Genomic DNA, 21,877 nt, shown 5'->3' on the forward strand with positions numbered 1-21,877 from the left:
GCCCTCCATTACTTGCAGCCTTACACTGGTCTATTTCAGTCCTCCAAGCTTCTTGTCGCACTCCTCCCCTGCAGAGTTACTTATATTCCTTAAATCACTTCATCTCCCCTTGATGTTCTTCCACCACCATCTCCTGCACTTCGCTGCTAGCATTTTATTGCACCTTCCTTAATCTCCCCTTGCAGTCTTGCCACCTCCCACCATTCGCTGCTTGCCATGCTAAACCCCTCCTCCCCCGATCCAGCTTTAACCCTTTTCTTAGACAAGTTTTGTTCTCTTTCCATTCATCCCTTTGCCCTCCGTGGCATGGCCCTGTGTCACCTCTAAGTACACACAGAACACTGATAGTAAGTATATTAATGATTACAATTTAACAATTAATATAAAACCCATCTATTTTCTACATTAAGTACGCAAAAAAACATTTTCCAAACTGTACAGCCATATATGGTGCATTCGGTGAGGAACTGAAATACTCCCTGTCTTCTGTGCACTTCGGTTCTACACTGGGGCAAAGCCTCCATTCTAAGATGGTGGGCGGGCACCTGCCACGGTGGAGGCTGGACTCTTAAGCAGGCCTGACCCCTGTACATCATCGCTCTCTCCTTTCCATGGACTGCTGCTGTGAACTTGCCGCTGTCTCCGCATCACCTTGGGCTCCCAGGCGGAGGGCGCAAAGCCCCGGCCCCCCTCACCCCCCCCCCCCAAAGACCATCAAGCTCCTCTTCAGGGGCTGGCATGTTACGGCGTACCTGGGGCACTCTCTGGGGGCATGACACCTCCGGTTGGTGTAGGCCTAGGGTGTCTTCAGGGCACAGTACACTACACGCCAAGACACTATCTACCCCCCGCACTGGAGTCTGTGATCCCTGTACTCAGCCCAGTGACACCCTAGAAGAGCTTCCACTGTCTGCAGGAGGCAGTGCGCTGCCCCCTACCTCGAAATACGACATGCACCCCCCCCCCCCCCCAAGCATGAATACTGCTTACAGCCCCCAGAAAAGCCCCAGGGACCCCGAGGAAACATTACACTGCACTGCATTCTCCCCTCTACTGCCCCCCCACACGCACATACTATATGCACTGGTACCCGGGACACAGCCTACTACCCTCTACTCCTCAATGCTGCATACACAACCCTTAAGATACTGCCTACAGGAGTCTGTGCCCCATGGGACTCTGAGGAACACTATACTGCAGTGCAATACTCCCTCTGCTTCCTCCTACACACAATACATGCACTGGTCTATCTTTGACAGTCTACTGCCCCCTTCTCCTCAATGCTGCATGCACAGCCCCAGGATACGGTCTCCTGTTCCCTAAAAGACAAGATAATTCCAGTGCTTGATGCACAGCACACAGGAGAATACATACTGCCCATGAAGAACAAACCCGAGGGACCCCTAAGAAACAATACACTGTACTTCAGAACACCCTCTATGACCCCTATCCACACACACATACTACATGCACTAGTCCCCTGGATACAGTCTACTGCCCCTACTCAGGGGTACTGAATGGACAGCACCCAGGATACGGTCTCCTGCTCCCTAGAAGACAAACCTGCCCCATAACCCCACTACTTCATGCATAGTCCCTAGAATGCTTTCTACTAAAGACGAATGTCTCCTACCACCCTACAACACGGTCTCTTAAATCTCAAACGTTATGCACAACCCCCCGAGCTACAGATTACAGCTCCACATAAAACCACACTCTGCCCCCCTAGAATAGTCTCTGGTCGCTAGCCCAGTATATCATGCGAAGCGCTAGGAGACTATCCCCAGCACCCAATGCTGCATGCACAGCTCCAGGATAGAATACTGCCCCTGAAAGCCCTCACATTCAAAACAAAACACTTCACACCAGGGCACAGTGTATACTCTCTGTACTCCATTCCGTCCTCTATCCCAAGGTGAAAGTATACTACCTTACCTAAGCACTATACATTGCCCTGGGGTACGTGACCGCTTTGTATCAGCAACTTCTCGCACTCATTCTCACCCCTGAGATAGTTACAAAAAACAGGGAAGAGCCCGTTTCAATTCACTGGATAATCATTGTAAAGCGTCACATGCCACCAACTGCACTCCTAGGCGCTGGAGTGCATCTGTATAGTGAGTGTTTTGTGGTTTAGAATACAGAGCACAGTACATAAGCATGTTGCAGAATTATAGGTTAAAAGCAAATGATCAGTAAAAGGCTTATTGCAAGATAAAATAAACTAAAGTATTTTTAACAGACGGCACCCCACATTTAAAATGTAAGGTTAGTAAATGTTGATGGCAGCACCCAAGTAAATTCATATTTCTCAGATTTTTTAAAATGTGACCTAACAGGGGCATCAAATATGCCCTTTACCCGTGTACTTCTCTAAGCCACGTGAAAAACATAAGCGTTAAAAAATAATACAATACTATTACATAACACTTTCAAGCCGACAAGATTTTTTTTAACTGTTACACAAATTAACAAGATTAATTTTGATCAACCTCAGAATGTCTAAAGGCAGAGTTACCCCTGCCAAGATCCGGCCATGTGACCAAGTGTAACAGTACAGTGGCCTAATGAGCTGGCTTACCACTTTCTTGCAATAGCCTTGACATCTAGATGGTCATTGTAAATCCTATTCCCTAACTGAAAGGGAGGTATGGTCAGACTATACCACCAGATTTATGTCAAACCAGATAGTCACAACAGTGACACACAAAACACCATGAAGTGGGAAAAGATTTAATAAAGGCTTCCTGGATTTGAATCTATGCATGCAATGATATCTGCATTTTGATGATTGCTGGCCGTGATACTTTTAGCCAGTCTGATAACTCAGCGCATGGAGGTGGAGGCTGGACAGGTTCGGGTGGAGGACCGTCCCCTGCTGCTGCGACAGAAGGTCCTCCTGAAGAGGCAGTCGTATCGGGGGATCGATGGACATACTGAGTAGCTCGGGATACCAGTACCTTCGTGCCCAATCCGGAGCCACCAAGATGACTTGGGCCCGGTCGCGCCTGATCTTCTTTAGCACTCTGGGCAGAAGTGGTATAGGCGGAAAGGCGTACAACAGACCGCAACTCCACTCGCAACGAGAAGCGTCTCCGAGCGAGTGCCGCCTTGGAAATTCCAACACGCAGAACTGCTGACATTGCGCGTTCTCTTCGGTGGCAAATAGATCTAACCAAGGCTCTCTCCACTGCAGAAAGAGACCTTGCGCCACGTCCGAGTTCAGACGCCATTCGTGATCCATCATGCACCGGCGGCTGAGTTCATCTGCTCTGGCTTTCAGAGAGCCCGCCAGATGTTGAACCACCAGGGTGACGCCCTGATGTTCCAGCCATGTCCAGAGGCGCAGAGCCTCCTGACAAAGGGTCCACGACCCCACCCCACCCTGTTTGTTGCAATACCACATGGCGGTGGTGTTGTCCGTGAACACCTGCACAACACTTCCCCGGACAGAGGGAAGGAAGGCTTTCAGTGCAAGTCGGATCGCCCTCAGCTCCAATAGGTTGATATGGAGCCGAGTCTCCGCCGGAGACCAGAGGCCTCTGATCTCCGCCTCTCCCATATGGCCCCCCATCCCAGGAGGGACGCATCCATCACTATGACATGCTCCGGTTGGGGTAGGGAGAGGGATCTGCCGCTGACCCAATCGCGATTCGTGAGCCACCACTGCAGCTGGTTCGCAGTGCCCTCCGAGATCAGGACATGGTTGGACAGGTTGCCTCGATGCTGGGCCCACTGAAACTTCAGGTCCCACTGCAGAGCCCGCATCCGCCACCTGGCGTGAGGTACCAACAGGATGCAGGAGGCCATCAGCCCCAGAAGCCGCAGCACCAACCTGACAGAAACCCAGTACAGAGGCCGGAAGATGGAAATCAGGGCCTGAATGTCCCGGACCCGCTGTTCCAGCGGATAGACCCGGAACTGCGCCGAATCGAGAACCGCTCAAATGAAAAGGAGCTTTTGGGAGGGACACAGGTGCGACTTCGGCACATTGATGGAGAACCCCAGCGAGTGCAGGAGGTCGGCCGTAGTCTGGAGGGGGGAGATGACCTGCTGGGGCGAGCCCGCCTTCAACAGGCAGTCGTCGAGATAGGGGCTAGACTGGAACCCCTGATCTGCGCAGATGAGCTGCGACCACCTCCATCACTTTCGTGAACACCCGAGGGGCACTGGTGAGGCCGAAGGGGAGCACGGTGAACTGAAAATGCTCTTGGCCCACCGTGAACCGCAGGTAACGCCGGTGGGCCGGCATGACGGGGATGTGGAAATAAGCGTCCTGCAAGTCCAACGCTACCATCCAGTCTCCAGGGTCTAGGGCAGCCAGAAACTGAGCTAAAGTGAGCACCTTGAACCGGTCCTTCCGGAGGAAGGCGTTGACGCTCCTGAGGTCCAAGATAGGGCGTAGGCCCCCTTTGCCCTTCTTGGGAACCAGAAAGTAGTGGGAATAACAACCACAACTTACTTCTGGACCAGGAACGCGCTCGACGGCCTCTTTGGCCAAGAGGGCCGAAACTTCCTCTCGTAGAAGATGCAAACGATTCCCCGACATACGGTGGTTCAGCGGTGGCATGTCTGGAGGGGTCGTCTCTAAGGGGAGGGATTAACCCCTTCGGACGATTTGCAGCACCCACCTGTCCGACGTGATGGAGCGCCAGTGGAGCAGGTGATGGCGAACTCTGCCGCCCACTGGCGTTGAATGGGTCTGAAAGCTCGGACTAGGAGGGCTTTGAGGCGGATGCTGCTGGGGTGGATGTGGACTGACCGGCACGTTGACCTCCAGTACCGCCTCGGCGGAATCCACGTCCGCGACCGCGTGCAGGTTGGTTCTGCGGCCGGTGGCTGGGCGGACGTGAGTAGGCGCCCCTTGCTTGGCCACGAAAGGGACGAAAGGTGGAAGTTTGCGGCCGCGGCGCCGAAAGACCCAAGGACTTGGCCGTGGCCCGGGAGTCCTTGAACCGAGCCAGCGCACTGTCCATCTTCTCACCAAAAAGGCGAGTGCCATCAAAGGGCATGTCCATGAGGGAACTCTGGACATCCCCCGAAAATGACGTGGACCTCAGCCAGGCGTGACGCCGAAGCGCCACCGTGGTGGAAATCGCCCGACCCAGCGAGTCCGTGGTGTCAAGTCCACACCGTATGGCATGCCGTGCTGCATCTCGACCGTCAGCAAGTGCTTGAGTGAGTCGTGTCCGGGCCTCCACCGGGCACAAGGGCAGTACGTACTCTACCGTATCCCACAGAGAGTGAGAATAACGGTCCAACAGGCAAGCGGTATTTAAAGACCGCAGCCCAAAACTCAGGGACGAGAACAGTTTCTTGCCAAACTGTTCCAACCTCTTGGATTCCCGATCCGGAGGAGCGGACGGGAAGGAGGATTGGGAGGTTGAGGCCTGGATAACCAGACTCTCGGAGGTGGAGTGTTGGGAGTGGAAACTGGGGTCGCCCGGAGCAGGGCGGTGGCGCCGGGCAACGTTCCGGTCCACAGGAGGGACTGTGGAGGGCTTGGACCAAGAGCCCTGCAGAACGTCAATGAGGGCTTCATTAAACTGCAGCAGAGGCTCAGTGGAGCTTGCTGACGGTTGAAGGACCTCAGTGAGGACGTTAGTCCTCATGGCCACAGCAGGCAACTCGAGCCCTAGGGCTTCGGCCGCCTTGCGCAGCACCACTGAGAAGGCTGCACCCTCCTCTGAGGCCACAGTCGGAGGAGAGATGAAACCAGCGTCCGGGGAGATATCCAGACCGCTGGCATCCCCCAATTCCTCTGCCCAGTCCTGAGAAAGTTGGGCCTGAGCGGCCATAGGGTCATCAGACCCCTCCCAGTCGCCCTCGTCATCCGATTCCCGATAAACAGGAGGAACGATCGGAGCCGGGTAGTAGATGAAGCGTTCACCAATCGGCGCCGCGCCGGCGTCGGGCCCGGACCAGGGCTAAACTGGGGAACGACATCGTCCGGGGTCGGAGGTGGAACCGGCGCCGGAGGCATCGTGAGGTCGACTGGCGCCGACCGAGATCCAGGCCTGGATCCCTCGGGGACCTGCGGTGTCGGGGCCGGAGCCGTCAACGGCGCTGGAGCCGCCGGCACGCCAGGTCGGCCAGTCGAACCTGCGGGGCCTGAAGGCGCGCCTACAGGCGTCGACGGCGGAGCCAGGCCCCTCATGGCCGAGAGGAAGGCACTGACGCGGTGGACGCAGCTCCTGCGGCTCCGACGGAGCCGCGACCACCCTGACCCTCAGCCAAGTCGCGCGACCGGCGAGGGGAGTCCGAAGAGCGATGTCGTCTCTTGGACTTCTTGGAGTGCTTCGACGTACCCGAAGACCCAGACGAGCGATGACTATGGCTGCTTTCCGCGATCAGTCCTTGGACCTCCTCCTGGACCGGGATCGAGAGCGGCGTGGAGCCGAGTGCCGAAGCTCGAGAAGCTTACGGGACCGCTCCCGCCTAGCTTTCGATGTCAAGGCCTGGCAATCGAGGCACGACTCCTCGTCATGGTCGGCCCCCAGGCAATAAAGGCACCGGCGATGGTGATCCGTCACCGACATCAGGCGATGACAGGCGTCACAGGCTTTGAAACCAGGCATCCCACCGGCACCAGAGTCGAGTCGATAGACCAAAAAGAGTCAAAAAAGTTACTCAAAAAATGACTAGGGGAAAGCTCTTCCCGGATCGGCGCTTACTGGTGCGGAAAAAAGAAGAACTGACGTCAGCGTGCGAGGGCGGCGTCTAAGTACTCCGACGACGTCATTCCGGCGCACGACGACGGACGCGGAGCCGCAGACGACGCCTAGCGACGCGCAAGGGGTATTGCTACAAAAATCTTTCCAGATCCAGCCTGACGCCTGGGGATATTCTATGGTGAGGAATCTAACTAACGTGTTTCTTTCAGATATGGTATTACCTTTTCCAATGGGTTTAATACACACAATTGCCACCTGCTCTGAGCAGGTGGTAAATTGTGCAGGGGCTGTTGTAAAGGGGGCTGAGGAGTGTGAAGAAAGCAATGTAAAATGTTGGCTGGCAAGGATGGGGGGGGAAGCATGTAATGTTCCTTCGTGCCTTGTCTGAGGTTCTGAGGTTCAGGCAGAGGTTATGGAAGGGGTCCAGGCTACAATGCAGCATTTTCCACAGTGAGTTTACCTGCTGGCTAGTATGGCCTGTAAAATCGGGTTTGGGGTTCCCGCACCATGTAAATTTGGGTACAGGACACTGAACTTCTTATAATTGTGGGTCCATGTCTGTTATGGGCACCTGACCTCAGTGGCTGAAGTGGGTGGGATCTGTTGAAAATGATATTACCAACCTTATTTTACAATAACAGTTTCCACGCTTTTTGTTTATCATTTTTTTTAAAAACACAACTTTTGCAGAATGGATAATGCTTATGTTAAGGTGCGGCTAGCTAAAAGGGAAAATAGTGAGTTCCCTATTTTTAAAGGTTGCAATTGACTAAAGCTCAAACCAGGGAGGAGGGTGGGGGGGCATGAATATTTCAAAGTTCAAGTTTAAAAGCTATCAATATCTCTTTTAATAAATGCCTCTCATTGCAGTGGTATAATCTGATGTAATAAGGTAAAACACTTACTCATGTTAAAGCAGTACATGATATCGGTCACTTGATTTATATGCCAAATATTAATGGGACTCTGCTTGAGCAAGGGCTCCTAGATCCAAACAAGACCCTTAGCTCTGATCTCCCAGTTAATTTGATGGCTTGCTCATCGATATCTGTTCTGTGAAGCTAACGGAGAGGCAGACAGTGAAAGAAGAAACAAGCTTTCAACCCCTGGATGCTTCCTACTTGAAAGAAACGTAAATGTGTGCAATTGGTTAATCAGTAAACCTAAAGGCTGCTGAGAGACAGTATTTGGCTTTAACTGATGAAGCCCTAAAGGGATTCATGTTGACAAAGATTAAGGGCCACATTTATTACTGCATTGCGTTGCCCTTGCGTAACCATGATGTTGCAAAGGCGCTGCCTTGCATTACTCTGACTTGGAAGGCATTCAATGAGTGGAGCGTGGGTGTTCCCATACATCCAACCATGGATTTTGACGCACTTCCAGATTTACCAAGACTAGTAAACCAGAGCATGCAATAAAATGCTACGCCTTCCAAGGGGAGGCACAACAAGGAGAAATATCTTTAATATGCTGTATTCTGCAGCACTCTTAGAAAGAGGAAAATGCCTCTTAGGATTGTTTTTGTACAGGAAGGGCCCCCTTGTCTGTGTTGGCATGTTCAAAAAATAAAACTGGGAGCCTTTTCATAAGATATAGTCAGTGAGATCACAATCTTTGCGAAGCCCGGTGCACACATCATCCAAAGAATAAATAGTGGGTGGTCTGGAAGCTGTAGCAGCCGTACTAAGAAGGTTGGCTGAAGCCCTATTAGCACAATATGCATTGTGCCCCTTGTTACGGGAATCTCAAAAATGTTTCCCCATTTCCTCAAGTAGCTCCTCCCAGAACATCTCTAGTGTGGGGCACAGCAATAATAAATGTGAAAGGGATCCGTGGCTCCACATCTCATGCAAAATGTGTTCTACTTTGTTTTGTTCTAGTCAGCAATCCATCCTTTTTTACCCAATATGTCAGTTTTAAGGTCTCGGCTAGACAGCGCTTGCACAGTCTCTTCGAGACATGTTTATACTTTGTGGGCTTATAGCTTGCCCATTGCTTATTTTAGTGTCCTTTAAAAATCCTTGATTCCGAATCTTTCCTATTTGTCCCTCCTTTTGACTGGTTGTTCACTCCAACTCAGTAGCTCTCCATTACTTGCAGCCTTACACTGGTCTATTTCAGCAACTGTTTCAGGGACTACTTTTTTCCTTATGGCTCAGAGCGCTTTTGAAGCTGGAGGCTATGTTATTGTCTCCTCCAAGTTTCTTGTCACACTCCTCCCCTGCAGAGTTACTTATTGTTAATTATATTCCTTAAATCACTTCATCTCCCCTTGCTGTTCTTCCACCACCACCACCTGCACTTCGCTGCTAGCATTTTATTGCACCTTCCTTAATCTCCCCTTGCAGTCTTGCCACCTCCCACCATTCGCTGCTTGCCATGCTAAACCCCTTGTGAGAAGTTGGCCTGATGTATGATGTCACTAGTTCTAGTGTACACCTTATATCAGTCCAAACAACCCTTATGGTGATTGGTTGTAAAGTCAACCTTATAGACCAGCTATCCTAGTGGTAGCATGGACAAGAGCAGTCTTAGGCTAAACTCTGAATGGCATGTGAAGCCAGCTGTGATACCATGTATAATCCCTTGAATACCAAATGAAAGGACACCACAACAGATATATATATAAAATAAAGTGTATTTATTCTAGACAAACCCTCAGCACTCTTTATGAGATTAGAGGTAAGTACAACACAGTCTTATTTAAGCATACATTAAGTCACACAGGTAAGTAATACAGTTAGGCCCTAGGGGCCACGCAAACCATATACTAAAGAAGTGGTATAAGGACCACTGTCACGGAAATAGGATAGGCCTAGGCCTAGGGAATCGCTGGGGCTACACTACACTAGCAACAGTTAGGAAGTGGGAGGCCCACGGGATTCAGGTACAGAGTGGAAACACTCACGCGTAATGCGTAAAAGTCAATAGAATTACTAGCAGTTAGAAATTAACAGTTTAAGGACACTTCTGAAGCAGCTAGAGAGTCGAGACTCGGAAACTAGACCTTAGGATAGTCACTACCCTTGTGAGCACCGAAGTACCCAAGTTACCTAGTCCACGGGCTGCGGGTGCATAGGTGTGAACTTGCGTCGGGTTTCGTCGTGGACTTCTATGGATGCCTGAAGGAAAGTTGCTGACAGGCAGTCAGTGAAGAGTGTCCGGTGGATCCCAAGGCTGGGATCAAGAAGAGAGGAGACCTGCAAGCAGAAGGGACAGAGTCAAGGTCACTAGCCAGTGACCACGTGGAACCAGGAAGGAACCAGGCGATGTCGTGAAGATTGCAGGTGAAGGTGAAGCTTGTTGCTGCAGCCACGGGGACCAGGAGACGTCGAGGACGACCAGGAGGCGAGCTGTCCCCCGAAGGCTCTTGCTGTCGGCGGTGTCGAAGTTGAACCAGGACTCACCAAGCCTTGGCAAGCGGAACCCACGAAGAACGGAGGACTTGCATCTGGTGCAGACCAGGAAGGTCTGGGGTGCTTCTCTTTTGCAAGGAAGCGAGAGCCAGTCTGGAGGAGCCAAACCAGCAGTGAAGATTTCAGGATGCGTCGTCACAGAGGCCACTAGCCAACGGGCAAGCAACCGGACAGGCGCGGCAAGCAGGAAAATTCAGAAGGGCCCCACGCAGGACTCGTGGAGTGTGGGGGGCTGATCTTCGGTGCAGATGGTGCTTGGGGTTGGGGCTTCTCAATCCCCGGTGCACAACTTCGAGGGTGCCTCAGAAGCTGCGCTGGAAGATACTAGCCACTTTTCCCAGGTAGCCGGTCCCACGTCTCTCGTCGCCTCCACGGATCTCAGCTCGGCTGTGGATGTGGATCAGGGTCGGAGAAGTCTGGAAGTCAAGGCTCTGGTCAGGCTCTGCAGTCGGTCCCTCGTAGAACTTCAGCAAAGCAAAGGGTAGTCTCTTGATGGTGCCTGTTTGCACAGGGTAGCCACTCCTTGGCCACAAGGGAGATTCTTCAATCTTCTTCTTTCGTCGAAGGTCCAGAGTTTCTGTTCAAGTTGCAGGTTCAGGATAATCTAATCTCCTGGGGCCCAGCTACCACTCTTATACTAATCTGGGGGGCTGGGTTACCTGCTAGGTCACGCCTTATGGGTGGGACCTGGGAGGGGGGTGGTTACACCCCCTTCCCTTTGTCCAGTTTCGCACCAGGACTGGGGCTGGAGTGCCCCAGCACCGGTTTGAACTGGACTATGCATGGGACACCTTGTGTGCCCCAGGCATGTCTCATTCCTTTCAGCCTTCCCTGCCCCAATACACTAAAGTCTGTCTGGGGAGGTGCTAGCACCTCCCCAAGCAGGAAACCTATTGTCCAAGCCTCCCTTGCCGGGATCACTCCCAGCAGCAGGAGGTCAGACTTGTGTCTGTGGCAGCACTATCCATTTTGTGATGCTGAGGCTTTGGTTAGAGTTAAACAGCAAAGTAGGATTTTAACATGTCTCTCCCTCTAGAAGGGGGGAATAATATCCTCATCACCAGAAATGGTATGGGGGTATTATTCCAAAGTGTTAGACACCTTACACGACATGTTTTGATAAAGCCAAACCATAGTTACCATAACCGTTTAAGATTATAAGGCACTTTAAGAGTATATGGTAGGCTATATCATAGAACAGCTATAAGGACATGGTTCCGAAAGCTGCAGACAGGCTCAGCTCATGCTAGAGCACCATCTCACATGTTACCAAGCACTCTGCCTCCAGGATTGTTAAGGCCTGCCATAGGAGTGACTGATAGGTACACGTGTCTATATATAAGGGTAGATATAGGCATACTATATCTAAGCAAGGGGTGATTACACGACCTTGCCCCAGCTGAGTGATCAGCCAGTTGTGTCTGATTGGAAGGCCAGACCAGGGGTGGCATAATACATGCTGCAGCCCCTGGGAGGCCTAGGGTACACCTATGCCCTGGGTACCTAAGGTACACTGTACAGGGTCCAATAAGGTGATCCTTACCAATTGGGAATGTACCTAGGGTACATGGAGTCCATTTTAAAGAGAGAGCAGGCAGCCTGAGACCCTGAATGGCAGGATCTCAGGCCAACTAAGTCGAAAAACCAGCTAGACACTAGGCAAAAAGTTGGGGGTAACCATAGTCAGATATCCACCTTCCTACACCCCTCCTCCCCAGATCCAGCTTTAACCCTTTTCTTAAACAGGGTTTGTTCTCTTTCCCTTCAGCCCTTTGCCCTCCGTGGCATGGCCCTGTGTCACCTCTAAGAACGGTGATGGATCAAACCCGGATCTGTTGACTGGGTGTGAGTGTTTGATTGGTTCTGATGCTCTGTCCATCACCACCCCCTTTTGTAACGCTTTGTTCGCCATAAGTTGGCAGGGTATGCTCAGACGTGAGTCCCTTGCTCACTTTGCCACTGGATTCCAGCAACCCTGGCTGAAGACGGCTGAAATGCCAGAAACCGGTCCTAGGAAGCTTGTTTCCGGTCCAGGGAAGGCATGGCTTGGCAGTTGGGTCAGACTGATGTGCATATGGCCATGTATGAACTGGGGTGGCAGAGTGGGCTAAAGAACGGTGATGGATCAAACCCGGATCTGTTGACTGGGTGTGAGTGTTTGATTGGTTCTGATGCTCCGTCCATCACCACCCCCTTTTGTACCTCTAAGTACACACAGAACACTGATAGTAAGAATATTAATGATTACAATTTAACAATTAATATAAAACTCATCTATTTTCTACGTTAAGTACGCAAAAAAACTGTTTCCAAACTGTACAGCCATATATGGTGCATTCGGCGAGGAACTGAAATACTCCCTGTCTTCTGTGCACTTCGGTTCTGCACTGGGGCAAAGCCTCCATTCTAAGATGGTGGGCGGGCATCTGCCACGGTGGAGGCAGGACTCTTAAGCAGGCCTGACCCCTGTACATCATCGCTCTCTCCTTTCCGTGGACTGCTGCTGTGAGCTTGCCGCTGTCTCCGCATCACGGTGGGCTCCCAGGCGGAGGGCGCAAAGCCCTGGACCCCCCCCAAAGACCATCAAGCTCCTCTTCAGGGGATGGCAGATTACGGCGCACCTGGGGCACTCTCTGGGGGCATGACACCTCCGGTTGGTGTAGGGTGTCTTCAAGTCACAGTACACTACACGCCAATACACTATCTACCCCCCGCACTGGAGTCTGTGATCCCTGTACTCAGCCCACTGACACCCTAGAAGAGCTTCCACTGTCTGCAGGAGGCAGTGCGCTGCCCCCTACCTCGAAATACGTCAAGCACAGCCCCCCCCAGCAAGAATACTGCTTACAGCCCCCAGAAAAGCGTACCCCAGGGACCCCTCTACTGCCCCCCCACACGCACATACTATATGCACTGGTACCCGGGACACAGCCTACTACCCTCTACTCCTCAATGCTGCATACACAACCCTTAAGATACTGCCTACAGGAGTCTGTGCCCCATGGGACTCTGAGGAACACTATACTGCAGTGCAATACTCCCTCTGCTCCCTCCTACACACAATACGTGCACTGGTATCTTTGACAGTCTACTGCCCCCTTCTCCTCAATGCTGCATGCACAGCACCCAGGATACGGTCTCCTGTTCCCTAAAAGACAAGATAATTCCAGTGCTTGATGCACAGCACACAGGAGAATACATACTGCCCATGAAGAACAAACCCGAGGGACCCCTAAGAAACAATACACTGTACTTCAGAACACCCTCTATGACCCCTATCCACACACACATACTACATGCACTAGTCCCCTGGATACAGTCTACTGCCCCTACTCAGGGGTACTGAATGGACAGCACCCAGGATACGGTCTCCTGCTCCCTAGAAGACAAACCTGCCCCATAACCCCACTACTTCATGCATAGTCCCTAGAATGCTTTCTACTAAAGACGAGTGTCTCCTACCACCCTACAACACGGTCTCTTAAATCTCAAACGTTATGCACAACCCCCCGAGCTACAGATTACAGCTCCACATAAAACCACACTCTGCCCCCCTAGAATAGTCTCTGGTCGCTAGCCCAGTATATCATGCGAAGCGCTAGGAGACTATCCCCAGCACCCAATGCTGCATGCACAGCTCCAGGATAGAATACTGCCCCTGAAAGCCCTCACATTCAAAACAAAACACTTCACACCAGGGCACAGTGTATACTCTCTGTACTCCATTCCGTCCTCTATCCCAAGGTGAAAGTATACTACCTTACCTAAGCACTATATATTGCCCTGGGGTACGTGACCGCTTTGTATCAGCAACTTCTCGCACTCATTCTCACCCCTGAGATAGTTACAAACAAGCATTTGCAATGCAATAGGTCTCGCAATTACGCAAGTTTGAGCTATTGGCACTGCAAATGACAATGCCTCTTATTTATGTTTTTGTTTGTAAAACATAAATAAAACGCATTGTCAATTACAATGCCAATAGCTCAAACTCCCGTAAATGCGAGACCTATTGCATTGCAAATGCTTGTTCTGGTTTGCACCGGAGATTACCAGTACCTCCCACAAGGAGTAGCTGTGGAAGCCCCCAGACAGCGTAAAAGTTTTACGATTGTAGTGACAGAAAATTCTGGGTCAGAGGACTCGAGTGGCGCCAGTTACCTCATGAGGCCGAGTGGACAGATTGTATTCTGGAATCGTCTCGCAGATTGGTCCTGATTTTAATAAAATACACCGAAAGTGACCGTGTTGCCCTACAGGTCAAACTTGATAATTTAAATGAAGAAAATCGGTAAATTGGAAGTAAGGCCGTGATTCAACAGTACCGTGAAGATATGCTGAACCGTTTGCAGAAAGAGGAGGAAATTTAAAAAAATGCAAAACCTTTAAATTTCAGCGAAAATACGATGCGCTAAAAGCAGCAGACAAGACTGGTTCCCTCTCTACTGTACAACCCAGCACAAGCGGCAACGCACTGGTATCCACTTCCACATCGGACCTTAGTTCAGCAGTGGAGAGTGAATCAGAGAATGAACAAATAAGGTCCGTCAGGGGGTTGGGGTTTCCAAAACCTTCCCTGGCCCAGGAATTGGATTACCTGCGGCAGGACAAAAAAATGACAATGCCTTTTATTTATGTTTTTAAAACCAAAACATAAATAAAATGCATTGGCATTTATAATGTCAATTGCTCAAACTTGCGTAAATGCGAGACGTATTGCATTGCAAATGCTTGTTATTAATTAAATGAAAAGCCCATAGGCCTCCCTTATTTAAAATGACATCCTTTTATACTGTGTCTGGTATAGGAAGGGGATATTGTGACCATGGGATCCAGGACCCACTAGTAGTGTAGTGCCATAATGGCGTCATGGGGGCAGGGGGGTGGGTATGTGCGCGTAATGTCCTGTTTATTTTTAAAAGCAATGAATATACAATGTTTTACGGAGTTTTTCCATGCCCACAAACTGCGATTTCCAGCCCACGCCACCTCCCACTGATGCGCTCATGCACGCACCCACAACTCCACACACACTGACTCATGCTTGCACATACGCTGACACACCTACATTTTTCACACACATGGACTCCTGGTTGTACACACACATACACACACACACAGACACACCTACAGCTTGGCACAGCCAGGGCTCTCACACGCTGCTCCGCACACACACACTCACAGGCAGGCGAGCACACGCACAGCCAGGCATTGCACACACATGACACTCACACCGGCAAACGCATCCCAACAACAGGTCTCACAAACTGACACATTCAAACACACAGACGCCCCGGAGGGCACTCACTCACAACCGAGCACAGCAAGCCGCATCCAGACACACCGACCTACCAGAGACTTGACTGGCATGCCACAGACTCACCCACCTATCACAGATCCCTCTAGACACACCGACCTACCATACACTGGGGTCTCGAAATCCTCTTCCACACCATGTCAATTCAGCGCAGCATAACACGCGCACAGCATTGGTTTGGGAATCACTGAATTAGAAGTACTGGGAACCAAACGGAAACTGCTATGCGCCAGACGTGCAGAGTAGTCAGCTGTTTTAAGCCTCATGCAGTTTTACTTTCTCAATGTGCCCGCGCAGTTTTCTGTAGAATTTACTTACGTACGTGACGTCTCTCAGCTCAACTCCTATCACTACGCACGCGTGATAACTGAAAGTTAAATGCTTTTATCCGGGCAGTGACCGGCTTGCGAGACATTTCACCCAGATACAGCTGGAACAGTTGGGTGAGACCGGCAGGTGAGTGATTCTGTGTGTGCGTACCGGGCAGATGTGAAGATCGGCCGAGCGCAGTAATGGTGGCTCGCTGGTTGGTATGGGGGCGGGGGTCCTGTTCTGATGAACATGAGCGCTCAGCTCCGGATGTCCTTAATCCCCCAAGAGTCGGGAGCACTGGCACGTGTTCTTCCCTTCCTATGCGACTCCCCCTGGTAGGCTTTGGAATGAACAATCTTTTGTAACCACCCAAACGTGCTCTGGGGAAGCTGGACGGTGGTAAAGTTCCAGGGGTCAACGTGGGTAGTGAAGACAAAGGAAGGAGTTGGCGTTTGAGCCCATTTGATGGGGTGCGTTAAGATTGCTGATGTGGTTGAGACTGTGATTTGAGGCTATTTGAACGGTTATTGAGCGGTAGTGTCTGGACTGCTACGATGACGTGATGTTGTATAGTCTTGTATCTGCCCTTATCGGGAGCACCATTTCAACCAACAGTGGTTTATTGGCCTAAATTAAGGGATGTGGTTAGGCCAGAGCAGCTTCGGGACGGCTTTTATGTTAAAGCAAACCAAATGCTGCGTCCCGCAAGTGGTGCGAGCGTGTCCGTGTGACGTTGGGCTGTATAGGCGAGCGTGGTGTGAGCGCGCATTGGCAGAGAACAGACGGCGTGAGCTTGCACATGGACTGTCCGGGGGGAAAGTGCACATCTCCTGTCGGGTGTCCAGGCGAGCGCAATGGGAGCACGCATCGGCAGATAAGATGGCGAGCGCTGTCACTACAGAACCCACCAGTCTCGAGCCACGGGGGCGAGGCACCTGCCTGCAGCGCCTACCGCACAGGCCGTCGGGAGCGGACCCCCCAATGCCCGGCATCCCGCGGGCGGCATGGGCCAGGCGAGGAGGGAACAAATAGCCAGAGCCCTGCGCGCGGGGCCGAGCGCGAGCCGCCGAGACAGGTGAGCTGCGCCCGCGGCCGGGGGGATGGGGACGGGCGGGGAAATGAGGGGAGACGGGAGTTTGGAGAGAAAGAGAGAGAATGCGTGTGATGGGAAGCGGGCAGAAGACACCGGAGAGAGCGGGGCAATAGTAGCTGTTGTTGGGCCGGGGAGTGAAGGTAAGAAGACAGCAGAAGCTGCGCACCGAGCGGTCCGTGAGGGGGCGGAGGAGACCCAGAGCACACGGGTGGGCAAGAGAGAGTCTACAATGAGGACGAAAGTGAAACTGCATACTGGCTTGCTGAGGGAAGGGAGACAGGAGATGTGCACGCCGCGTGGCTGTAGGCGCGTACACCAACTCAAATCCGCCGAGACCATGCGCGTGCCCATCTCCTGTCCCACTTCCGAGGCAAGTCAGCAACAATAGATCTCGCTGGCGACAGCGCTTCGCGCTGCGTTCGCCAGGCGAGACCTAAAACCAGGGAAGAGCCCGTTTCAATTCACTGGATAATCATTGTAAAGCGTCACATGCCACCAACTGCACTCCTAGGCGCTGGAGTGCATCTGTATAGTGAGTGTTTTGTGGTTTAGAATACAGAGCACAGTACATAAGCATGTTGCAGAATTATAGGTTAAAAGCAAATGATCAGTAAAAGGCTTATTGCAAGATAAAATAAACTAAAGTATTTTTAACAGACGGCACCCCGCCTTTAAAATGTAAGGTTAGTAAATGTTGATGGCAGCACCCAAGTAAATTCATATTTCTCAGATTTTTTTTAAATGTGACCTAACAGGGGCATCAAATATGCCCTTTACCCGTGTACTTCTCTAAGCCACGTGAAAAACATAAGTGTTAAAAAATAATACAACACTATTACATAACACTTTCAAGCCGACAAGATTTTTTTTTACTGTTACACAAATTAAAAAGATTAATTTTGATCAACCTCAGAATGTCTAAAGGCAGAGTTAGCCCTCCCAAGATCCGGCCATGTGACCCAGTGTAACAGTACAGTGGCCTAATGAGATGGCTTACCACTTTCTTGCAATGGCCTTGACATCTAGATGGTCATTGTAAATCCTATTCCCTAACTGAAAGGGAGGTATGGTCAGACTATACCACCAGATTTATGTCAAACCAGATAGTCACAACAGTGACACACAAAACACCATGAAGTGGGAAAAGATTTAATAAAGGCTTCCTGGATTTGAATCTATGCATGCAATGATATCTGCATTTTGATGATTGCTGGCCGTGATACTTTTAGCCATTCTGATAACTGGGTTGAATGCCTGTGTGTGAAACATGCACGTAAGTATGAACTATGACAGACTGTATTTTCTGTTTTTGAGAGGTGAACAAATAAGTATCATGATTTTACTAGGTCATTTTGGCACCACACGTTAAACAGAAATGACACATTTCGAATAGTGTTTTGCTCTCTATCAAATAGTAAATTTAATTTGGAATGCCTTGTTCATGCATACTCTTGGTTACACAAAGGAGTAATGAAGCCTCAGCTGCAGGCACGAGGGTGCTGCATCTGCCTGGGGATCACTCACCATCTGGCCATGCAATGCTGAACCATATTGACACTGACAAACCAATAGCTCTCGCATTGCCGAGATCGATTGGCTTTGCCAATGCTCGTTTATTCTTTTTCATCATTCCGCAGTTGTGTGCCATGATCCAAGCTCTACTGTTGAATCTTTCGCACTCCTTAGTGGTAAATGTGCCCAATTCCACTTCCCATCTGATCTAGTGTTTTTTATGTGGGCGTTGCTCCCAACAAGCATGAATATAAAGCAGATCAGGGTGTAGTGTCTTGAGTCGACCCTTGTTGAAGGGCCCCAAACCACACATCCTTGTTTCAGTCACAACTTCCCAGCGTGACCACACGGTGTGACCCTAGGCAAATACATTTTTTCCCTTGGATTAATTTTCAGAGTCTTCACATTTGAGAGTAACTTGAAATAATTTAGCTCAGGATATGCACTCTAAGTTAGACTGTCTTGTATATAGTTTAATAGATCATAATGTTGCTCCATTTATGACAACAGTAAAGGCCTTTTATAGCAGACATTAGACAACCAACTTGCCTCTCGGGTCACTAATAAACATTTTATCAGGAAAGAATACCCATCCAGGATCTGAATTGCGCAATGTCTAATCAGGAAACCTGGTTTCAATCTTCGCTTTCAAGCTTGACCCTAGCAATTACTTTTCTCCACTGTGCCTCGTTTTTCACGGTCACCACATTTGAGAGCACCTTGAAATAGTTCAGAGTGCAAACTATACAACAACCTCTCTTGTGTACGGTTTAATAGATTATAATGTTGCTCCATCTATAAAAATAAATGGGTTATAAAGGAGGAAACAATACAACTGCCTTGTCTATTGAGTCATTAATAAAATTATCACAGCAGAAAAGGTGTTCGCCAATTTTAATAAAGGCGGCTCACAGCTGTGGTATAATCTAAGGTACAAAATACACTTTTTCTTATAAAAGTTCATACTTCAGCTATAAATAAAGTGACAGTCACCGATATTTACAGAAGAGCTGGATGTCCAGACTTAGTTAAGAGTTGTTCCCTTAAGCCTCCACAGCACTGCTTTTCCAGACAGGATGCAACACAGATGAGGCTGTGGAGAATTATGGGACCCAGCAGTCAATGCTCACAACCACTGCTGTATTGGGGCTCACAGCGATGCTGGAAATGCTTTGGTGTTGGGAGTATAGTTTGCAGTCTCAAGGCTTATGAACTCCCAACTTCCCACACCCAGCCAGTTGCAAGTGTGGCTTCGAACTCCGAAACAAGGTTACGCCAAAGAGAAGTGTTCGTTGGTAGGCACCCCTGTTAATCTTGTAGTGGGGAGACACCAGTTAAAAAGATCTTGTGCTCACTCACCTAGACTTTTGATACAATTCTAACAGCTTAACAAAGGGAGGGTGGGGGGGGATGAATCTTGACATAAGTCACATACCCTCACCAGGAAACGCAATACCTAGGAGACTGCACAACCAGTGAACAGTAGCGGTGCTCGTGAATGTATCCCAGTACAATACATGGAAACCACTGAGCAGACTACACAAAACAGGTGAGGGTTCATCCGATACGAGTACATAAATGTTTGGGAAATTCATAAGCGGTTTGGCTATTTCTTGGAGAAGTTTTGTAGTTCCTGTAGGTTTGTGTGTTCATGAAAATTATACATCAGTCCTTTAACGTCTCTCACTCACTCTTTAGTGTGTTAGCTACCTCTGTTGTACATGTACTGTATGTGCGAGGGAATATGTGATATTTTTTCTGCTGCTGCCTGTAGGAAGGTGGATATCTGACTATGCTTACCCCCAACTTTTTGCCTAGTGTCTAGCTGGTTTTTCGACTTAGTTGGCCTGAGATCCTGCTATTCAGGGTCTCAGGCTGTCTGCTCTCTCTTTAAAATGGACTCCATGTACCCTAGGTACATACACAATTGGTAAGGATCACCTTATTGGACCCTGTACAGTGTACCGTAGGTACCCAGGGCATAGGTGTACCCAAGCCTCCCAGGGGCTGCAGCATGTATTATGCCACCCCTGGTCTGGCCTTCCAATCAGACACAACTGGCTGATCACTCAGCTGGGGCAAGGTCGTGTAATCACCCCTTGCTTAGATATAGTATACCTATATCTACCATTAAAATAGACACATGTGTACCTATCAGCCACTCCTATGGCAGGCCTTAACAATCCTGGAGGCAGAGTGCTTGGTAACATGTGAGATGGTGCTCTAGCAAGAGCTGAGCCTGTCTGCAGCTTTCGGAACCATGTCCTTATAGCTGTTCTATGATATAGCCTACCATATACTCTTAGAGTGCCTTATAATCTTAGACACCTTACACAACATGTTTTGATAAAGCCAAACCATAGTTACCATAACCGTTTAACACTTTGGAATAATACCCCCCATCCCATTTCTGGGGATGAGGATATTATTCCCCCCCTTCTAGAGGGAGAGACATGTTAAAATCCTACTTTGCTGTTTAACTCTAACCAAAGCCTCAGCATCACAAAATGGATGCTGCTGCCACAGACACGAGTCTGACCTCCTGCTGCTGGGAGTGATCCCGGCAAGGGAGGCTTGGACAATAGGTTTCCTGCTTGGGGAGGTGCTAGCACCTCCCCAGACAGACTTTAGTGTATTGGGGCAGGGAGGGCTGAAAGGAATGAGACATGCCTGGGGCACACAAGGTGTCCCATGCATAGTCCAGTTCAAACCGGTGCTGGGGCACTCCAGCCCCAGTCCTGGCACGAAACTGGACAAAGGGAAGGGGGTGTAACCACCCCCCTCCCAGGTCCCACCCATAAGGCGTGACCTAGCAGGCAACCCAGCCCCCCAGATTAGTATAAGAGTGGTAGCTGGGCCCCAGGAGATTAGATTATCCTGAACCTGCAACTTGAACAGAAACTCTGGACCTTCGACATTCGACGAAAGAAGAAGACTGAAGAATCTCCCTTGTGGCCAAGGAGTGGCTGCCCTGTGCAAACAGGCACCATCAAGAGACTTACCCTTTGCTGAAGTTCTACGAGGGACCGACTGCAGAGCCCGACCAGAGCCTTGACTTCCAGACTTCTCCGACCCTGATCCACATCCACAGCCGAGCTGAGATCCGTGGAGGCGACGAGAGACGTGGGACCGGCTACCTGGGAAAAGTGGCGAGTATCTTCCAGCGCAGCTTCTGAGGGACCCTCGAAGTTGTGCACCGGGGACTGAGAAGCCCCAACCCCAAGCACCATCTGCACTGAAGATCAGCCCCCCCACACTCCACGAGTCCTGCGTGGGGCCCTTCTGCATTTTCCTGCTTGCCGCGTCTGTCCGGTTGCTTGCCCGTTGGCTAGCGGGCTTTGCGACGACACACCTTTGAACTTCCACTGCTGGTTTGGCTCCTCCAGACTGGCTCCTGCTCCTCTGCAAAAGAGAAGCACCCCAGACCTTCCTGGTCTGCACCAGAAGCAAGTCCTCCGTTCTTCGTGGCTTCCGCTTGCCAAGGCTTGGTGAGTCCTAGTGCGACTTCGCTGCCGCCGACAGCAAGAGCCTTCGTGGGACAGCTCGCCTC

The sequence above is a fragment of the Triturus cristatus genome, chromosome 1_2 (assembly GCF_964204655.1).
Source record: "Triturus cristatus chromosome 1_2, aTriCri1.1, whole genome shotgun sequence".
NCBI classification, from domain to species: domain Eukaryota; kingdom Metazoa; phylum Chordata; class Amphibia; order Caudata; family Salamandridae; genus Triturus; species Triturus cristatus.